Consider the following 17,995-nt stretch of genomic DNA (forward strand, 5'->3'; position numbering starts at 1 on the left):
ACAGGAGCTCTTGGAGTACTTAGGAGGCTGATACAGAAAGATTGCAGGTTCAAGAAGAACCTGGGCAAGTTTCATTAAATTAAAAGGTCTGGGGGATAGGGTTGATAACACAGGCCTGTAAGTAACCCCAGTACTTGGGAGGCTGAGACAGAAGAATCTCAGAATTAAATCCAGCTTCAGCAACATAGTAAGACCCTATTTCAAAAGAAGGGAGGGTGGGGGAAGCTGGGGTATAGCTGTGTAGCTTGGAGGTAGAATGCTTCTGGGTTCAATCCCTAGTAAAGCGCACACACACACACACACACACTTAAAAAAGCTGAGGATGTAGCTTAGTATGAGAATACTTTTGTAGCATATATGGCCCTTTGTTCAATCCCTACTATTGCAAATTAAATCTACACTTATAAAGATATCTAATGTTCCCCATGGTTCATTGTTATTGATTCTTGCCTTGATAACACATATAAAAGGCTATATATTTGTGTAACTATTTTGATAATGCTGATAAAAAGATCCTTTTTGAAAAGGTTCTTTTCTCCAGCATAATAGCTTGGCCCATTTGTCAAAGATCAATTGACTATAGGTGTGTGGGTTTGTTTCTGGATCTTCTATTCTGTTCCACTGGTCAGTATCCCTATTGTGCCAATACCATGAGTTTATCTGCAGTCAGAGAGCTACCTTTTGATTCTTTTTTATTAATTGGTGCATTGAATTTATATAACATAATGGGATAAAAAACTTGTGTAGATATACATGCACACATCACCTCGTTAAATCCTAACCCCTTCCCTTCACATTACCTCCCCTTCCCTCCCTTCCATGCTTGGCTTAGTGGTTGCCATTGATAGTTTTTTTTAAATGTACATAATGTGCTTTAGAGTTTCCTTCTTCCCCTCTCCCATCCCCTCAGTTAGGTTGTCTTGTTTTCTCCTCTATAGGATCTGCTTTTTCACCTGGTGGTCCTCTTATGATCCATTTCACCTTAGCTTTCACATATTAGGAAAGCATCCATTTCCTTACTTTTGGGGGACTGACTAACCTCACTTACCATAATGTCCTCCAGTTCCATTCATTTCCCTGTAATTTTTTATGGCTGAGTAAAATTCCATTGTATACATATTCCATAGTTTTGTAATTTATTCATCTGTTGATGGACATCTTGGCTGGTTCCATAGTTTGGCAATGCTGAATTGTGCAGCTATGAACTTAGATACATATGGATTAGTTTGGTAGTTTGTGGGGTTTTTTTTTTTTGGTAGATACCCAAAAGTGGTATTGCTGGGTCAAATGGTAAATTAGTTCCCATTTTTTCTGAGAATCTTCCATACTGTTTTCCAAAGTGGTTGCACGAATTTACAATCCCACCAACAATGTTTTAAGGTTTCCACTTCTCCACATTCTCACCAGCATTTGTTGTTTGTGTTTTGAATAATTGCCATTCTAGTTGGAGTTAGATGAAATCTCAGGGTAGTTTTGATTTACATCTCTCTGATTGCCAATGATGTTGAACATTTTTTCATGCATTTATTGACCATTTGAATTTCTTTCATGAAGTGTCTATTTAGTTCACTTCCCCATTTTTGGATTGGATTTTTTTTTTTTAGTGTTGAGTTTCTTGAGTTCTCTGTATATCCTAGATATTAGTCCTCTATCGGAGGTGTAGGTGGCAAAAATCTCCCATTCTGTTAGCTCTCAGTTGAGGATCCTGACAGTTTCCTTTGCTGAACAGAATCTCTTCAGTTTCATGCAATCCCACGTATTGATTTGCCTTTTAGTTTGTTGTGCCTTTGGGGTATTGTTGAGAAAGCTTTTATCTGTGCCTATGTGTTGCAGTGTTGGACCTACACCATCTTCAAGGAGCCTCAATGTCTCTGGTCTAATTTCCAAGTCTTTGATTCATCTTGAATTGACTCTTGTGCAAGGTGAGAATGCTGGATTAGTTTCCATTTTTTGCATATGGTCAACCAGTTTTCCCAACACCATTTGTTGAACAGACTATCTTTCTTCTAGTATGTTTTTGGCCCCTTGGTCAAATATCAATTGGCTGAAAGTGTGTGGATTTGTTTGAGTGTTCTATCCTGCTCTATTGGTCTATATGTCTGTTCTTGTGCCAGTACCATGCTGTTTATATTACAGTGGCTTTGTAGTATAGTTCAAAGTCAAATATTGTGATTCCTCCTGCATGATTTTTGTTGCTGAGAACTACATTGGCTATTCTGATTATTTTGTTGTTCCAAATGAATTTAAAGACTGATTTGTAAGGAATGATCTTGTTAACTTAATGGATATTGCACTGAATCTGTAGATCACTTTTGAGAGTAGGGCTAATTTTGATAATATTTATTCTGCCTATCCATGAACAGGGAAGATGTTTCCATCTTCTAAGATCTTCTCTGATTTATTTTTTCAATGTTTTATAATTTTTTTGTACAGGTCTTTTACCTCCTTGGTTAAGTTTATTCCTAAGTATTTTATTTTTTTGTGGGAAATCCTGAGTGGAAGTGTTTTCCTGATTTCTTTTTCAGTGGATTTATGGATTTATGGATTTCCTATTTGTACTCCTTTGATTTCATTTTCTTGTGATTCTTTGTCTTTACAAAAATCTCATTTTGATCTAGCAAAGAATTCATTTCTATAGACCTAGTTAACTAAATTCTATTTGGCATGATATTCCTTTCTTCCTCCCTCCCTCCTGCCTGTTTATCCAACAGGGCACTAACCTAGTGTGTCACAATAGATTAGGAAGCCTAAATGTAACTACAGAATATTATGGTTCTTGATTTTAAGAATATGTAATATAGTATAAGAAAAACAGTTTTCTTAAATTATATGCCTTTGATCAAATTGCTAAACAAAATGTTTGTGGAAGGGATCAGAGTTAATAAATTTTACACAACATCTGAATGTTTCTAGTAGACAGATATAACAGCCAATTTTTTCATGTTTATATAGCAGTTCAATCTCCTAAAAAGTTTGATTATATACTCATAATTTTAATACTCTGATTGAATCATTTTACATAATGCAATATTTAATAAAGCCATTGTATTAATCACTGGTATATAGTACATATACACATCCTTATGTATATATAATTATAAGAGGAGATATCTTCTTTTTGTGATACTGGGGATGGAACCCAAGTGCATTCTAACTCCGAGCTATACTTCAGCCCATTTTTTATTTTTTATTTTGAAACAGGGTCTTACTGAGTTGCAGAGGTACTCAATAAGTACCTGAGGCTGTCCATGGACCATGATCCTCCTGTCTCAGCCTGCCAAATGCTGGGATTACAAGTGTGTGCCACCATACCCAGCCAAGAGGGGATTTCTTGATCTGAGGCAGAATGATCCCAGAATATTTGGCTGTGGTCTGGACAGCTGGGGAAACTCTTAGCTGCTCAGTACAAGAAGCTAGAGCTTCAAACCCAGAAAGAACGGTGATGCAGCTCCAATACAAGGCTGATGACCAGGAAGCTCCCGGAGAGTTTCTACTATGAATCTGTGTTCCAAAGTAGAAAACTTTGAAGTCTAATGCCCAGGCTATGGCAGCAGCAACACACATGCCCATTGAAAAAGGATTGCCCTTGTGCATACATACAACATTCCCCCATCTTCTCTTTTTATTCTATTAGAGATTCCCAGCCTATTGGACTACCCAACCCATCCTAAAGGCAGGTCTTTGCTGCTTAGTTTTCTGGCAAACATGCCATTTATTTCTGGAAACATCTTTGCAGACACACCTAGCAATGTGCTTTACCAATTCTGTCAAGTTTCAATCTAGTCAATTTGACAACCAAGATCAGCTATCACTGCTATAGCTGAAATTAGATAAAATATTTGTTCACAATAATATTTAGTGACTCGAAGTTAGATATGACTTAGCTGCCTATGGTGGCACATGCTTGTAATCTCAGAACTTGGGAGGCTGAGACAAGGATCAAGGGTTCATGGCTAGTCTTGGATACTTAGTGAGGCCCTCTGCAACTTAGGTAGACTCTGTTTCAAAATAAAGAATAAAAAAATAGGGCTGGGGGTCTAGCTAGGAGGTAGAATGTTCCTGGGTTCAATCCTCAGTACCGCAATACACACACACACACACACACACACACACACATACACACACACACACACACACATATATATATATATACACACACACACACACATATATATATACATACATATATATACATATATATGTACATATATATGACTTAATATTCAACAGAAAATTAGTTCTATTATTGCATTGTCATATTATAGAATACTGTTAATTCATCAAAAATAAGAGAAAGTGATCACATTAAAGTATAAATATAATATTCAGTGAAAATAGCTTCAAGTTATAAAGTGCAATTTAAACCTTGCTAACAATTATATCAAGAATCAACTGGTAGAAATTGCAATAAACTATTAACAATGGTTATATTGTGTAGTGATATGAACTTTTTTCTAGTGTTTACCTTTTTTTTACTCTTCAGCATATGCATAATGCTATAGTTGAAAAATAAGCTTTATTTTTTAAAGCAGAGTTAGGCAGAGTTCAGAGAATGTGACAATACTGAAGGAAATTTATAGGGGCTGAAAGTTCTCTGTTGTGCTCTTCCTAATGCTTTTCTGCCTTAAATTATACTTAAGCAGTTTTTTAAACAAATATACAAAGTAGCTATATGGTCTAGCTTCAAGGTTTCATTAGGTTTAAAACAATTTAGCTGATAATTTAGTTTGGAGACATGTAATAGTTTCCTTTGGTGGTGGATAGCTTATTAAATTGTGTTAGGAGAAGGTCTCCCAAGAAGTTACAAAACCCTTTCCTCTTCTCATCTATTAGGGTTTCAAACATATTCAGAGACACCATCTTATTCATATAGACAAATCAAAGGGATACTTAAATTAACTTTTATTTTTACTAGAGGCTACTTTTTGTTTGAACTTTCCAAATTTCTGAAGTAATTGAGATTTTATTGAGCATTTTCCTGTTAAAAATTGAAGAGATCATGCAACTTTGATATTTCTCTGCAGAAAATATCTCAGCAACATTAGTAGTCAACTATTACGAAACATTTCACTTGAAAAATCTAAGGCAGCTTTGCAAATGTGTTGATTCAACACAATTTCTGAGCATTCTTATTTAATCAGCCACTCTTCATAGCTCAGTTGAAGTCCCAGTTAATAAGGATAACAGACAAAACAACCGCCACTAAATTATAACCGCAAAAGCAAAGTTGCATAACAAATTTAATATTGGGATCAAATGATAAAGAGCCAAAGAATTTGCTATACTAAAAAAAATAAAGTAGAAAAAATTCCACTCAAATTTTACAATTAACTATACCTATTCCTTTATCTAAACATTCAGCCTGCATATGTTTCACATTATATGAAACTTGAAAAATATATAATGATCATTAGTGATGATGATCACATGTTGCGATTTGTATGCTTGATTTTTATGTCATTTTTTAAAATATAGATCATTTAGTTACTTTTAAATAAACACGGAAGCACAACATACATGTAGAAAATGTATAAATCGGAAGTGAAAAATGCCTTGTAACAATTACTGGCATTAATCAATACTACATTAGCAGCACCCTGGAAGGAGCTTGAGTCCCTTATCATTAGCATCTGCAAAAGAAACTAACATTCTGACTTCTATCTCCATATGCAGACTGATGTAGTCTGTGTGACTGGATGGCTGAATGATTTCACTCAGCATTATGTTCATGTGATTCATCCATGTTTTGTCTTTAGGCATAATGTGTCTGTTTCAATCACTCCTAGTATTTTGATGAATATATGTAAGTTATTTATTCACTTCCCTGATGGATATTTACATATTTTTAGGTTTTTGACTGAAACAGAATTGCTGTGAATACTTATGTATGTTCAACATAGATACTATCCAAGAGATTTCTAAAGTTCAGTTTACAGTTTTAATGATGATGTGATACTGAAAACTGGCAATGTGTATTCTGTCAAATTTGCATTTTCCTGATGGTTAATAAGGTGGAGCTTTTTGGCAATGCATGTTTACAGTTGTTACTAATGCTTTTGTTGGCTTGTGTGCATGGTGCAGATCATAATCCTGAATGTCGAAGTCCTGTAAGATTAAAATCCATAAAGTCTAAAATCCCTAAAGATCAAGATATTGAAAATAATGATTCTTAAAGATTAAAATCCCACCGATCAAGTCCTGAAGAAGAGATTACTGCAATTTTGGTTGTAGGCAGGGAAGTTGTATAATAGATTGATATGTACTATGTAAAAATAAGTTTAAGAAAATTGGTATGGCTTTGCTAATATTAGATTATGTTAACTCTGAGAATATAACTAGAAATAAAAATACGTATTTCATAAAGATAAAATTAAATGCAAAAAATAACGAAGTTTCAAAGTACATAAGAGAAACTGACAAGTATCTAACTTTGGTTTTAATTTGTATTTTCTGATAAATTTTAAGGTACATATTTCCATACTAATACATACATTCCTACATCATCTTCTATGAAGTAGGTACTTGAAATTTTTCTTATGAGCATTTAAAAATGACCTACATTCTGTAAATATTGGACATAGTCATTTTATATCAATTAGACAAACATTTTTGATGCTGTTATTTAGATCATCTATGTTTGTTCTAAATATAATTTAGATCCCACTGTGCTAGCAATTGTTCAGAAAAGGGGTTATAGTAACCATCTATGATTCCAGATTTGTCTTTTTCTCAATTTTGTTCTATGTCTGAGAACAATTATGTATGGGCGTGGGGGTGTGTGTCCTTCCTGGTTTATGACTGATTATAGCCAAAGAGCTTTCCTGCTTTGAGTGACTATATGATGCATCATGTCCTGAAGCTAGACAGGAAGAAATATATGTGTCCTTGGTTTCTTCTGTTTAATATTATTTTCTATTTATTTCACCATTCCTATCTGCTTTATACTTGCTGGTATTTGGGTATGCTTTTACTGGGAGAGTTGTATTCTGATAGGGTGTGTCTATACAGGGCCTAAGGAGATTCGGCCTGAGCGGCCTACGGCCTAAGGAAAAACTTTAAGTAAAGTGATTCAGCAAAAAAGGGGCAAAGATGGCTCCTGGAGGAAGCTAGGAAGGCATGGTTTCCCTATTCATTATGGGTGGGGAGACTGAGCGGTTTTTCCCTTTCTACCTTTAAAGGAGCTTTCCGCACACATGAATGGCTCATGTACTGGCCTGGGATTGGCTGTAAACTATGTGCTAGTGATCTTTATCCCGGATAGGCTAGGCTATTTCTCATGGAAATTCCCCTCGTGGCTTGGTGCTATATAAAGGACTGCTTGGGGAAAAATAAATGAGATCTTGCTTGACTTGACTCCTGGCTTGTGGGTTTGTGTTCGAGTCGTTGGTACTCATCATCTTTCCAAACCCCACCAGCTGTCGGGCTGGATTCCCGACAGTATTCATATTTCTCACCAAGACTGTAGATCATACTATAATTCATTACACTTTTAAATTGTGCCTGATACATTTTAAAGCTATGTTGTTAGGTACATAAACTGTAAATTTTTATGCTATCAATTGACCTCCTTATCATTATGAAGCATACAACTTTATTTCTGGTTATGTTTTCCCTTCATCTTTGCAAATAGGGTACTTCTCAGTCAATTCTCTTTTTTCTTCCAAAGATCACCATTACAAACAGCACCAACAAAACCCCATACTACTTCTCCATCTTTCATTTATTTGAAGTCTTTTTAAAATTTTTTTCTCTGTATTCATTCAAGATATTTCTACTGAGCTGTCTTTTTTGTAAAAAATCTCCATTTCTGTCTACACTACCCTTAAGACCTCCTGCAGATATTGAATTCATTTTAAATACTTTTATGCAACTCATTAGAGCACAACTTGACTTGCATTTGTGTTTCTGTATTAGCTTTTTCTTTGTATTTTGATACAATTTTAAAGTATCAGAGAATTTACACTAACAATGCAAAGGACAAATAATCCTGAAAGCATTTGAAAACAAATTGCTTGCCTTGACATCTTGGAACTAAGATATCAACAAATGTTTGTGCATGTGTTCTTCCAGACAAATATTCCTCCCTGTAAAACACAACTGCTGACATCAGAATACTATCACAGGTTTGCTACAGCTATCTGACTCACAGTCATCCAAGAAAACCCCTGTCTAGAAAGAGTTTACTTTCATCTGTTGATGGAATTGTTGGCTGGTTCTATAGTTTGGCAACTGTGAATTGTGCAGCTATGAACAGAGATATGTATGCATTAGTTTGGTAGTTTGGTTTCCATTCTTTTGTGTAGATACTCAAAAATGGTATTGCTGGATAATACGGTAGGGTTGATCCCATTCTTCTGAGGATCCTCCATACTGTTTTGCAAAGTGTTTGCACTAATTTGCAATCCCACCAACAATGTATTAGAGTTCCCACTTCACATCCTCACCAGAATTTGTTGTTTGTGTTTTTAATGATCATCATTTTAGTTGGGGTTAGGTGGAACTTCATGGTAGTTTTGATTTGCATCTCTCTGGTTGCTAATGATTTTCAGCATTTTTTCTTACATTTATTGGCCATTTGAATTTCTTATTTTGGGAAGTGTCTATTTAGTTCACTTGCCAATTTTTTCATTGGGTTATTTTTTCTTAGTGCTGAGTTTTTTTTTGTTGTTGTTGTTGTTTTTTTAGTTCTCTGTATATCTGTATATTCTAAATATTAGTCCTTTACCTGAGAAAGAGTTGGCAAAATTTTTCTCCCATTCTGTTGGCTCCCTTTTGAGTTTCTTGATAGTTTTTTTTATTTTGCTTTACAAAAGCTCTTAAGTTTAATTCAATCCCACATATTTATCCACTTTTTAGTTTCTTGTGTCCTTGGGGTCTTGTTGAGAAAATTTTACCTGTGCCTATATGTTGCAATGTTGGACATATGCCCTCCTTCAAGGAGCCTCAAGGTCTTTGGTCTAATTTCCAAGTCTTTGATTCATCTTGAATTGACTCTTGTGCAAGATGAGAAATTGAGGTTTATTTCCATTTTTCTGCATATGGCTAACCAGTTTTGACAACACCATTTGTTGAACAGGCTATCTTTTGTCTATCAATAAATGAATGGATTACAAAACTGGCATATGTACACAACAGAATTTCACTCAGGCATAAAGAAGAACACAATTACCTCATTTACAGGTAAATTGAAGTAGAAAATATTAGGCTAAGTGAAATTAGTCAGTCACAAAAAATAAGAAATAAGATTCTCGTCCTAATATGTGGAAGCTAGGGAGAAAATGGATCATAGGAGGAACTCTAGATGAAGAAGGAGAGAAACCATAGATGAAGAAAATAAGGTGACCCAACTGAGGGGGAGTGAAGGGGGGATGAAATAAATTCCCTAATTACATGATGTACATTCCTAAACATATCAGTTAATCACCAAGCCAAACATGAGAAGTAGGAAGGAGGAGGGAATGGGGTGGGACTGTGGGTAAGGGCTAAGTATTTTGTGCATATATGCCTCTACCATCTTGTACTTAAGTAAAATATATGTCTACAATGTACCAATAAAAAAAAAATAAAAAAGGAAAAAGTTTCCAAACCAGAATGAGACTTTGTATTTAGTTTTTATTTATCCCTGGTCTCCTTCAATTTGAAAGACTACTTCTAGTGTTTCTTGACTTATATAACCATGTCATAGTGGAAAATTATGAGCCAGTTACTTTAAAAGAATCCCTCAGAATTTGTCTACATGAGATTTATGCTCTGCATTCTTAACAATTAAAACATAGAAATGATGACATGTCCTTTCCATTTCAAAATCTGTTACTCCATGATTTTTATTTATCTCATTACTGATAATGTTATTTTAATCATTTAACCTATGCAGTTTCTACCTGATTTTCCAGCACAAAATTGTGAGTTTTCTTTTTGTAATGTGTTTTTGGGGAAGTATTTTGAGAATCCATAAATATCTCATTCTCCATTAAACATTTATCTATTAATTTATCCACTAGTGTTTTCAGACTAAACAACTTATTTTTATTATTGTTGTTAAACTGTTATTTTTATTTCCACCACTCATTATATTTATCAATTGCATTATGCTATAAAGATAAACTCACTCTTTTTTCCCATTTACATACCTATTTATTCTACCCAACATGAAAGCTTTGGTTCCTGTTTTATCCCATAGGACATAATCTGATATCATCAATACTGTCTATGTTCAGATTTTTTGAGAAGCTCTTTTAAACTGTTATGTACTTGCATGTGCACACACATGTCATTTCTACTACTTATCTACTTTGTAACACAAAGTATTTTATGCTTGTCTTCTAATTTTCTGCTCCAGTCCTAGCATAAACCATTTCTCCAACAAGTGAAAGAAATAGGGAAATATATAATCTCACACACACACACACACACACACACACACACACACACACACATTTCTCTGATCCACATACCTCCATACATAAACAGAAACATATAAAAACTATGATCTCACACTGTCATCACACTTAACACCCCAGAAGTCTCTTGGGTTTCTCCCTTTCATTCTCTGCAGTTCCTTCTCTGACTGTGAGAAGCCTGCCTGGAGTTGCCCCCATGTACTCACCTATTTACCTATTTAATCAGTCCCCACCTCCATTTTATTAGATGTCTGACTTCACTGCAGTCTCCTAGGTAGAGTCCCCCCCCCCCACACACACACACTCTGCAAGTCTGAAGCCTGACCTGTCCACAGGCCCTTCTCATCCACTTCGGTTCCATCTGTCAGGGTGGGGTGCAGTCATACCCACTCCCATAGGCACATTTCTTCCTTACCTTTTTCATGCCAGTGTGTTGTCATTGTTTCTTTGTTTTTTTTTCTTGGACAGATACCCCTTCTTTTCAGTTCTCACCCAATACAAGAGGTTGCTGCTATCACTCTCCTTGAATGTTCTCCACCCCTTCTTCATTCTCCCATGATCTGCTTAAGCCACAGTTCTCAGAGACCTCATCCAACTCTTGCATCTCAACCTACCATTGTATGCTCCCTTGGCTAACACTGCACTCTATTTTCTCTTTAGGGGAAGGAGACCGTTAAAACTTCTGCTTACACTTTCAATTATTTAGGCAAGGTTCCTCAACCTCCCAGTCTTCATCTTAACCATGATAGATACTCAGGAGTGGCAGGCTCAAAGTTCTTCTAAGCATCTCTCTTCTTCCAAATATCTTTGCTTTCTAGTCTTGTCTTGAAAGTCCCCAATTCCAATTTTTACCTTCAGCACTCTATAAAATTACCAATAGTTCTGCTGGCTTTTCTTTCTGGCTTCCAAGACCTATACCATTTGCTAATTCATCCAGTTAACATGGAGGGGCACAGTGACATGGAGAACTAGGCACTCTCCTCAAAGAACTTGTTTCTTTAGGGATTTTGACTGTTACTCAATGATTCCTTTAGCCACTTTGTAATTCCTTTAAAAATATTTTTTGTTCAGTATTTTTTCAGTTGTTATTGATGAAGTTGTTAGTCACCTATAGTTAGTGCAATGTAGCCCTTACCTAATTATGTTTATAAAACTCATCTTAGGTAATTACTTTCAGAGATATCCACAAAGTAGATTTCTGTGTATGGAAAGCTCAACACAGTAGGGCACACTTATAATATCAGTACTTGCCATGTTGAGACAGGAAGATCATAGGTTCAAGGCTAGTTTAAGAAATTTAGTGAGATCTTCTTTCAAAATAAAATAGGAGTGGAAGCATAAATCAGAGGTAGAAAATCCCTAAGTTAACACACACACACAATGGTAAGAGTTCAAATAAAATGAACAACTTTGACTCTGTAATTCAGTTCTGTATGATTTAAAAAGAATTTTTAAAACATTGTGCCCAGAAGAAAAATAAATGGTGACCATGGGACACAGCACAACTCAGTAGCTGTAACAAAGGAAAATCAACTACTGAGAAGGTACTCTTTGACAAAAAAAAAAACAAAACAAAGCAGCTAATATATATACAAAACACAAAAAGGAGAACCATGGCCAAATAAAATTCAGTAGTCAGAACAGGAGATATCAAAGAGAAAGTGTGCAATTGACAACATGAATGCCACCACTGTGAAGGCCCACACCATCTTGGGCCCCCTGTCTAAGCCACATCTGCTGGCTCCAAAGCCCCAAGAAATCCCCAGCAAGGAAGCCAAGGACTTGAAGTAAGCAGCAACAGAACTCCAACATCTGAAACAACTAGCACCACGCTTCAGGGACAAAAAAACCAAAAAACAAAACCCACAAAAAACCCAAATCCACTGTGTTCACCAGAATCCTGAACCTATTGCAGCACACTGTGACCTCCAGAGACCTGGGCATGCAAGACAATATGGTATCTACATTTCTCAGCAGACAACTTCCAGGAGCAGCCACAGGGACTTTGGTGTTCTAAGATTTGGTGGTCCACAACTGAGGTGGACAGGTTATAACCTACAGAGACAGAAGACAAACTCAGAGTGCCCAAAGCAAAGTACCTGCATAGGATTCCAGGGGTCTGCTCTAAGATTACACTAGATACCCTCCACCAATGCAGATACAAAGGCTCAGGCACAGGGCCTGAAAGCTCAAAGCCCAGGGCTAGAAAACCCAGAAGCCTGTGCTTACACTGAGCCCATTTACAGTGAAACCTATCACCTTGAGACCTAATTGCAAAGTGATGAGAAGCCAGAGAGGGATGCAGGGACTCAAAAAGCAGGTGCAAAACTGACAATAGTTTACTGAACAAATGAGAGATATTAGAAAATGCTCCAGAACCTACTATTGTGAGCAGACATTCAATAACTGAAAATATCCATGCAGACCCAGGAGGACAGCAACAATCAAGTGGTTCTTTATGTGTATATTTGTAGTATTGTTTTTTTTTTCTTTTTTTTCTTTTATTGTGTGGTACTGGGGGTGGAACCCAGGGATACTGTACCTTCGAGCTACACCCCCAGCCCTATATTTTTTAGTCTTTTTGTTTTTTTTTTTTACAACAGAACAGGGTCTAACCAAGTTGTGAAAGGCCTCGCTAAAGAGCTGAGGTTGTCCATGGATCCTCTGGTATCTGCCTCCAAAATGCTGGGATTTGAAAAGATTAATGAAATCCACAAACCCCTGGGCCAACCTAACCAAAAGAGTCAATCCTATTATTATAATAAGAAATAAAAAGAAGATATTACCAGAGTGAAGAAAATAAAAGGAATATCATAAACTATTTTGAAAATGTATATTCCAATAGACTGGAAAACATGGAAGAAATCAATAGATTTCTAAGCACATATAACCTACCTAAATTGAACCAAAAGGACATAGAAAACCTAAACCAACAAATAGCAACCAAAGAATTGGAAACAGCAATAAAAATTCTGCCATCAAAATAAAGTCCAGGCCCAGAGAGGTTTCCAACTAAATTCTACAAAACTTTTAGAGAAGAACTAATCCCAATACTCCACAACTTTTTTTTTGGAAATTGAAAAAGACGAAATCTTTCCAAAATCCTTCTATGAGCTCAGTATCACATTAATACCAAAACCAAATAAAGATACTTCAAGAAAAGAAAATTACAAACAAATACCTATGATGAACATAGATGCAAAATTTCAAAACAAAATACTAGCTATGTGCATTGAAAACCATATCAAGAGAATTGTACACCACGAACAAATTATTTTCATCTCAGGAAGCAAGGCTGGGTCAAGATACTCAAGTCATGTTATTTACCACATAAATAAAACTGAGAACAAAAACCTCATGATCATTTCAATCGATGTTGAAAAAGCATTTGACAAAATCCAACACCCATTCATGTTAAAATAAAACCTGCAGAGTATCTCAACATCATTAAGACAATATACAAAAAACTCAAAGCCAACATCATATTGAAGGAGAAAAACTGCAAAAATTACCTCTAAAATCAAGAACAAGATAAGGATGCCCACTATTATCACTCCTTTACAATCTAGACCTCAAGACTCTTGCCAGAGCAATATGACAATAGAAGTATCTCAGAGGAATTCAAATAGAAAAGAAAGAATTAAAATTATCTTTTTTTTAAACAACATGATCCTATGTCTAGAAGACCCCAAATACTCAACCAAAAGACTACTTGAGATGATTATGATTAACCAATTCAGTAGAGTAGTGGGATACAAAATCAACCTAAAGAAAGCAGTTGCTGCCGGGCGTGGTGGCGCACGCTTGTAATCCCCGCGCTTGGGAGGCGGAGACAGGAGGATCGCGCAGGTTCGAAGCCAGCCGTGCTGGCATAAGAGACCCTGTTTCAAAAATATAAAATAGGTCTGGGTGTGTAGCCCGGAGGAAGGAGGGCTTCCAGGAACCCCAGTACCACCAAAAAAAAAAAAAAAGAAAGCAGTTGCTTTTCTATATGTCAACAATGAATCCACAAAGAAAGAGAGAAAACAATTCCATTCACAATAAGCTCAAAACCAATTAAATACCAAGGAATAAACCTAACAAAATACTTAAAAGACCTCTACAATAAATATTATAAAAACTAAAGAAAGAAATTGAAGATGACCTTGGAAGATGGAAAGATCTTTATTGCTCATAGCTGAGCAGAATAAATGTCATAAAAATGGCCATACTGCCAAATGTGATCTACAAAATCAATGTAATCCCTATCAAAGTAATGACATTCTTCATAGAGCTAGAAAAATTAGTCGTTAATTTTATATGGAAAAAAAGACCCAGAATAACCAAAGCAATTATCAGCAATAAGAACCATGCAGGAGGCCTCACAATTCCTGACTTCAAATTATTCTACAGAAGGGTTGTAATTAAAACTGCACTTTTTTTTTTTGCACAAAACAGGTACACAGACAAGTGGAACACAATAGAAGATACAGAAACAAATGAAACACTAATAGTCGATTAATCTTTAACAAAGGGGCAAAATTTATACACTGGAGACAAGATAGCCTCTTCAATAAATGGTGCTGGGAGAACTGGCTATCCATTTGTAGAAACAAATCAAACTAAAACTTTACCTCTTACTCTGCACAGAATTCAACTCAAGATAGATAAAAGACCTGGAAATCAGAGCAGAGACAGTGAAGCCATTAGAAAAGGGCAAAGGTTCAACACTCCAACATATAGACACAAGCAGTAACCACCATATGATCTGGTTATATTATACCACCACTGGGTATCTTTCCAAAGGTGTTGAAATCAGAGTACTATAGTAACATATGCATACCCATGTTCATAGCAGCACAATTCACAATAGACAAAATATGGAACCAACTTATATGTTTATGAAAAGATGAATGGATTGCAAAATTATGGAAAATATAAACAATGGAATTCTACTCAACAATAAAGAACAAAATTATGTCATTGGTAAGATCATTAAAATATCTGGAGAATATCATGTTAAGTGAAATTAGTTAAGCACAGAAAGAGAAGGGACATATATTTTCTCTAATATACTTGAGCTAGGGAGTACTTGGGAAACCAGAGGCACTCCATATAATAAAGGAGATCCTCAGTGGAGCCAGAGAGGAAATGTAAGGGAGGAAGATATCTATGATAAAGTTTAATTTGTAATTTAGTAACAGTTCGAAACTAACAACAAAGACTAAAGAATTATTACAACAAAATACTTTAAAATTTATATAAATATGGTCTCTTCCTTTCTCAAAATATCTCACGATAGTCACCTTCTTTGTGAAGATGCATGATGACATAATGCCCGTGTGAGGAGATGAAGTGAGGTGTATGGTACAGACATTGTGAAGTAGCCTTAGGCTACTGTTGACCTGGTACGTGCAGGGGAGTCCCACCTGCTGATTTTGGAGCAGGATAGCATGCAATCTCACAACACTATGCAAAGTTATTAAGTTACTTATTTCTAAAATCTTCCATTTAATTATTTTGGACCTTAGTTAACTGTGGATAACTAAAACCACAGAAAGTAAAAGCACAGATGAGGACAGACTACTGAATATTGGGTCAGAGGGCAAAGGCAGGCTGAGTGGTACAATGACCTTCCTATATGCTTAAAAGATAACCAGGGTGTGAACAGTATATATAAGCAGAAGCTAGGGAACAAATGAGACATAGGAGGGACTCTGGACAAAGAAGGAGAAACCTTAGATGAATAAATAAGAATAACTAAGTGAGGGAGATGTGAGGAAGGGAAGAGGCGTAAACCCCTAATGAGCATAGTGTACAGTGACATATCAAGTCAGTCACTAAGCCAAATCAAGAAGGGACAAAGGGGGAAGAGCATGGGGTTGAAATTGGAAAAAGGATAAAAGTGTGATCTGTGGATATATGACTTTACTATTCTGTATCTCATGATATATGACTACAATGCACCAATAAATGAAATATTTAAGAAGTATAGATATAGATACATGCATATATGTATACACACACTCCAAATGTATATGTCAATGTATATGTATACTTTTATATGTGTATATATACTATTATACAAATATAGTTACATATTTTGCTTTTATACGTATATTTACACATTGAAAAGAAAACTCATTTTAAAAATAAAAACTAATCAATAAATATATTCCATAAAAATACTACAGCATTGACAAAAACTGGAATATGACCCACTTGTCTTTTTGCTGAGTTGAGTAACTGAAAGTCTTTTTGAAGTGGAGCTAGAAATAACATTTATACTTCAGTGAAAATGTTCTTGTTCCTTTTTAGGTTGAAGATTAGAACATGCATTTATGCTTCTAAAATTATTACCAAGTTACAAAAAAAGTTACTGCATTCCTCAAAAGCTATTACTAGGGTTATAGTCTATACTTATATTTTTGAAAGTGACTATTTAGTTTTAGAATTTGCATCTCTTCAAGGTTATGTATGTATAGCAAAGAAGGTACATTTAAGTAATTCCTTAGCATTTAATCAGGCTGGCAATAAAGAACTATTTTTAGTTTTATAATTAAGACAAATCACCATATTTCTAATGGAATAACAATGATTTTTTGACAAATAATACTGTCATTCAAATTAACTCCTTGTGTTTGTATTTTGTTCCTTTTTAGAAAAAAAAAAAAACCCTGGATTCTTTCCCAAGAAGAACACAAGAAAATCATTATAATGATTTTTATATGAACAGTCTGCTTTCAGATACAGCGAAAAGATTCTTAACTTCATACCACTCTTAGATAAAAATTTAAAAGCATCACCAGTCAATAATGATTAAGGTTAAGGTTAAAACCAAAAGACTGTAACATTAGGGTTTTCCTGTGAATTCTGAGTGAAAGTATTCCTCACTTAGCCCATATCCCTGGACTCAAGTGTTTTTGATTAATTGTCTTAGATCATTATGACTGTATGCTTAATTGGATTTAATAGAAATTTCTTAAGGAAATGCATTTTGCTTTTATTTTTATATGAAAATTAAACATGCTTATCATTAATGATATAAATGTTTGTTCAAAATTATTATGAAAAGCAAACATTCCTGTTTCCTAGTAAAAGAAACAAATATGTTTGACACTTTACTACTCAGTATTGTTATTTACTTTGTATGTGTGTGTGTGTGGTACTGGAGGTGGAATCCAGGAGCTTTCTGCCTCAGGGCTATAGTCCAAGGCTTATTTTATACTTTATTTAGAAACAGGGTCTCACTAAGTTGCTGAGATCCTCAGCTTCCCAAGCGCTGGGATTACAAGCGTGTGCCACCATGCTCAGCCTTGTTATTTACATTTATTTCTCTAGATAACATGTTTATTAGATGCTGACAAACTCTAAAAGTAATAAAGCTTTATGCCTCCTCTCAATGGCATGAGTAACTTGCAAGATCTTTTTCTTTATCCTAAGAAAATATGTAAATTCATATTAATCTGTAAAACCCATTTCTGAGTTCCAATCTTTATGTCTTGATTTTTTAAAATTTGTATTGGTGCATTGTAGTCATATATCTTAATGGGATAAAATATGGTGGAGACATACAAGCACACATCACCCAATTAGCCCTTACCCAATTTCTGCCC

This window comes from Muscardinus avellanarius (genome assembly GCF_963383645.1).
Source record: "Muscardinus avellanarius genome assembly, chromosome: 16".
In the NCBI taxonomy this organism is placed as follows: domain Eukaryota; kingdom Metazoa; phylum Chordata; class Mammalia; order Rodentia; family Gliridae; genus Muscardinus; species Muscardinus avellanarius.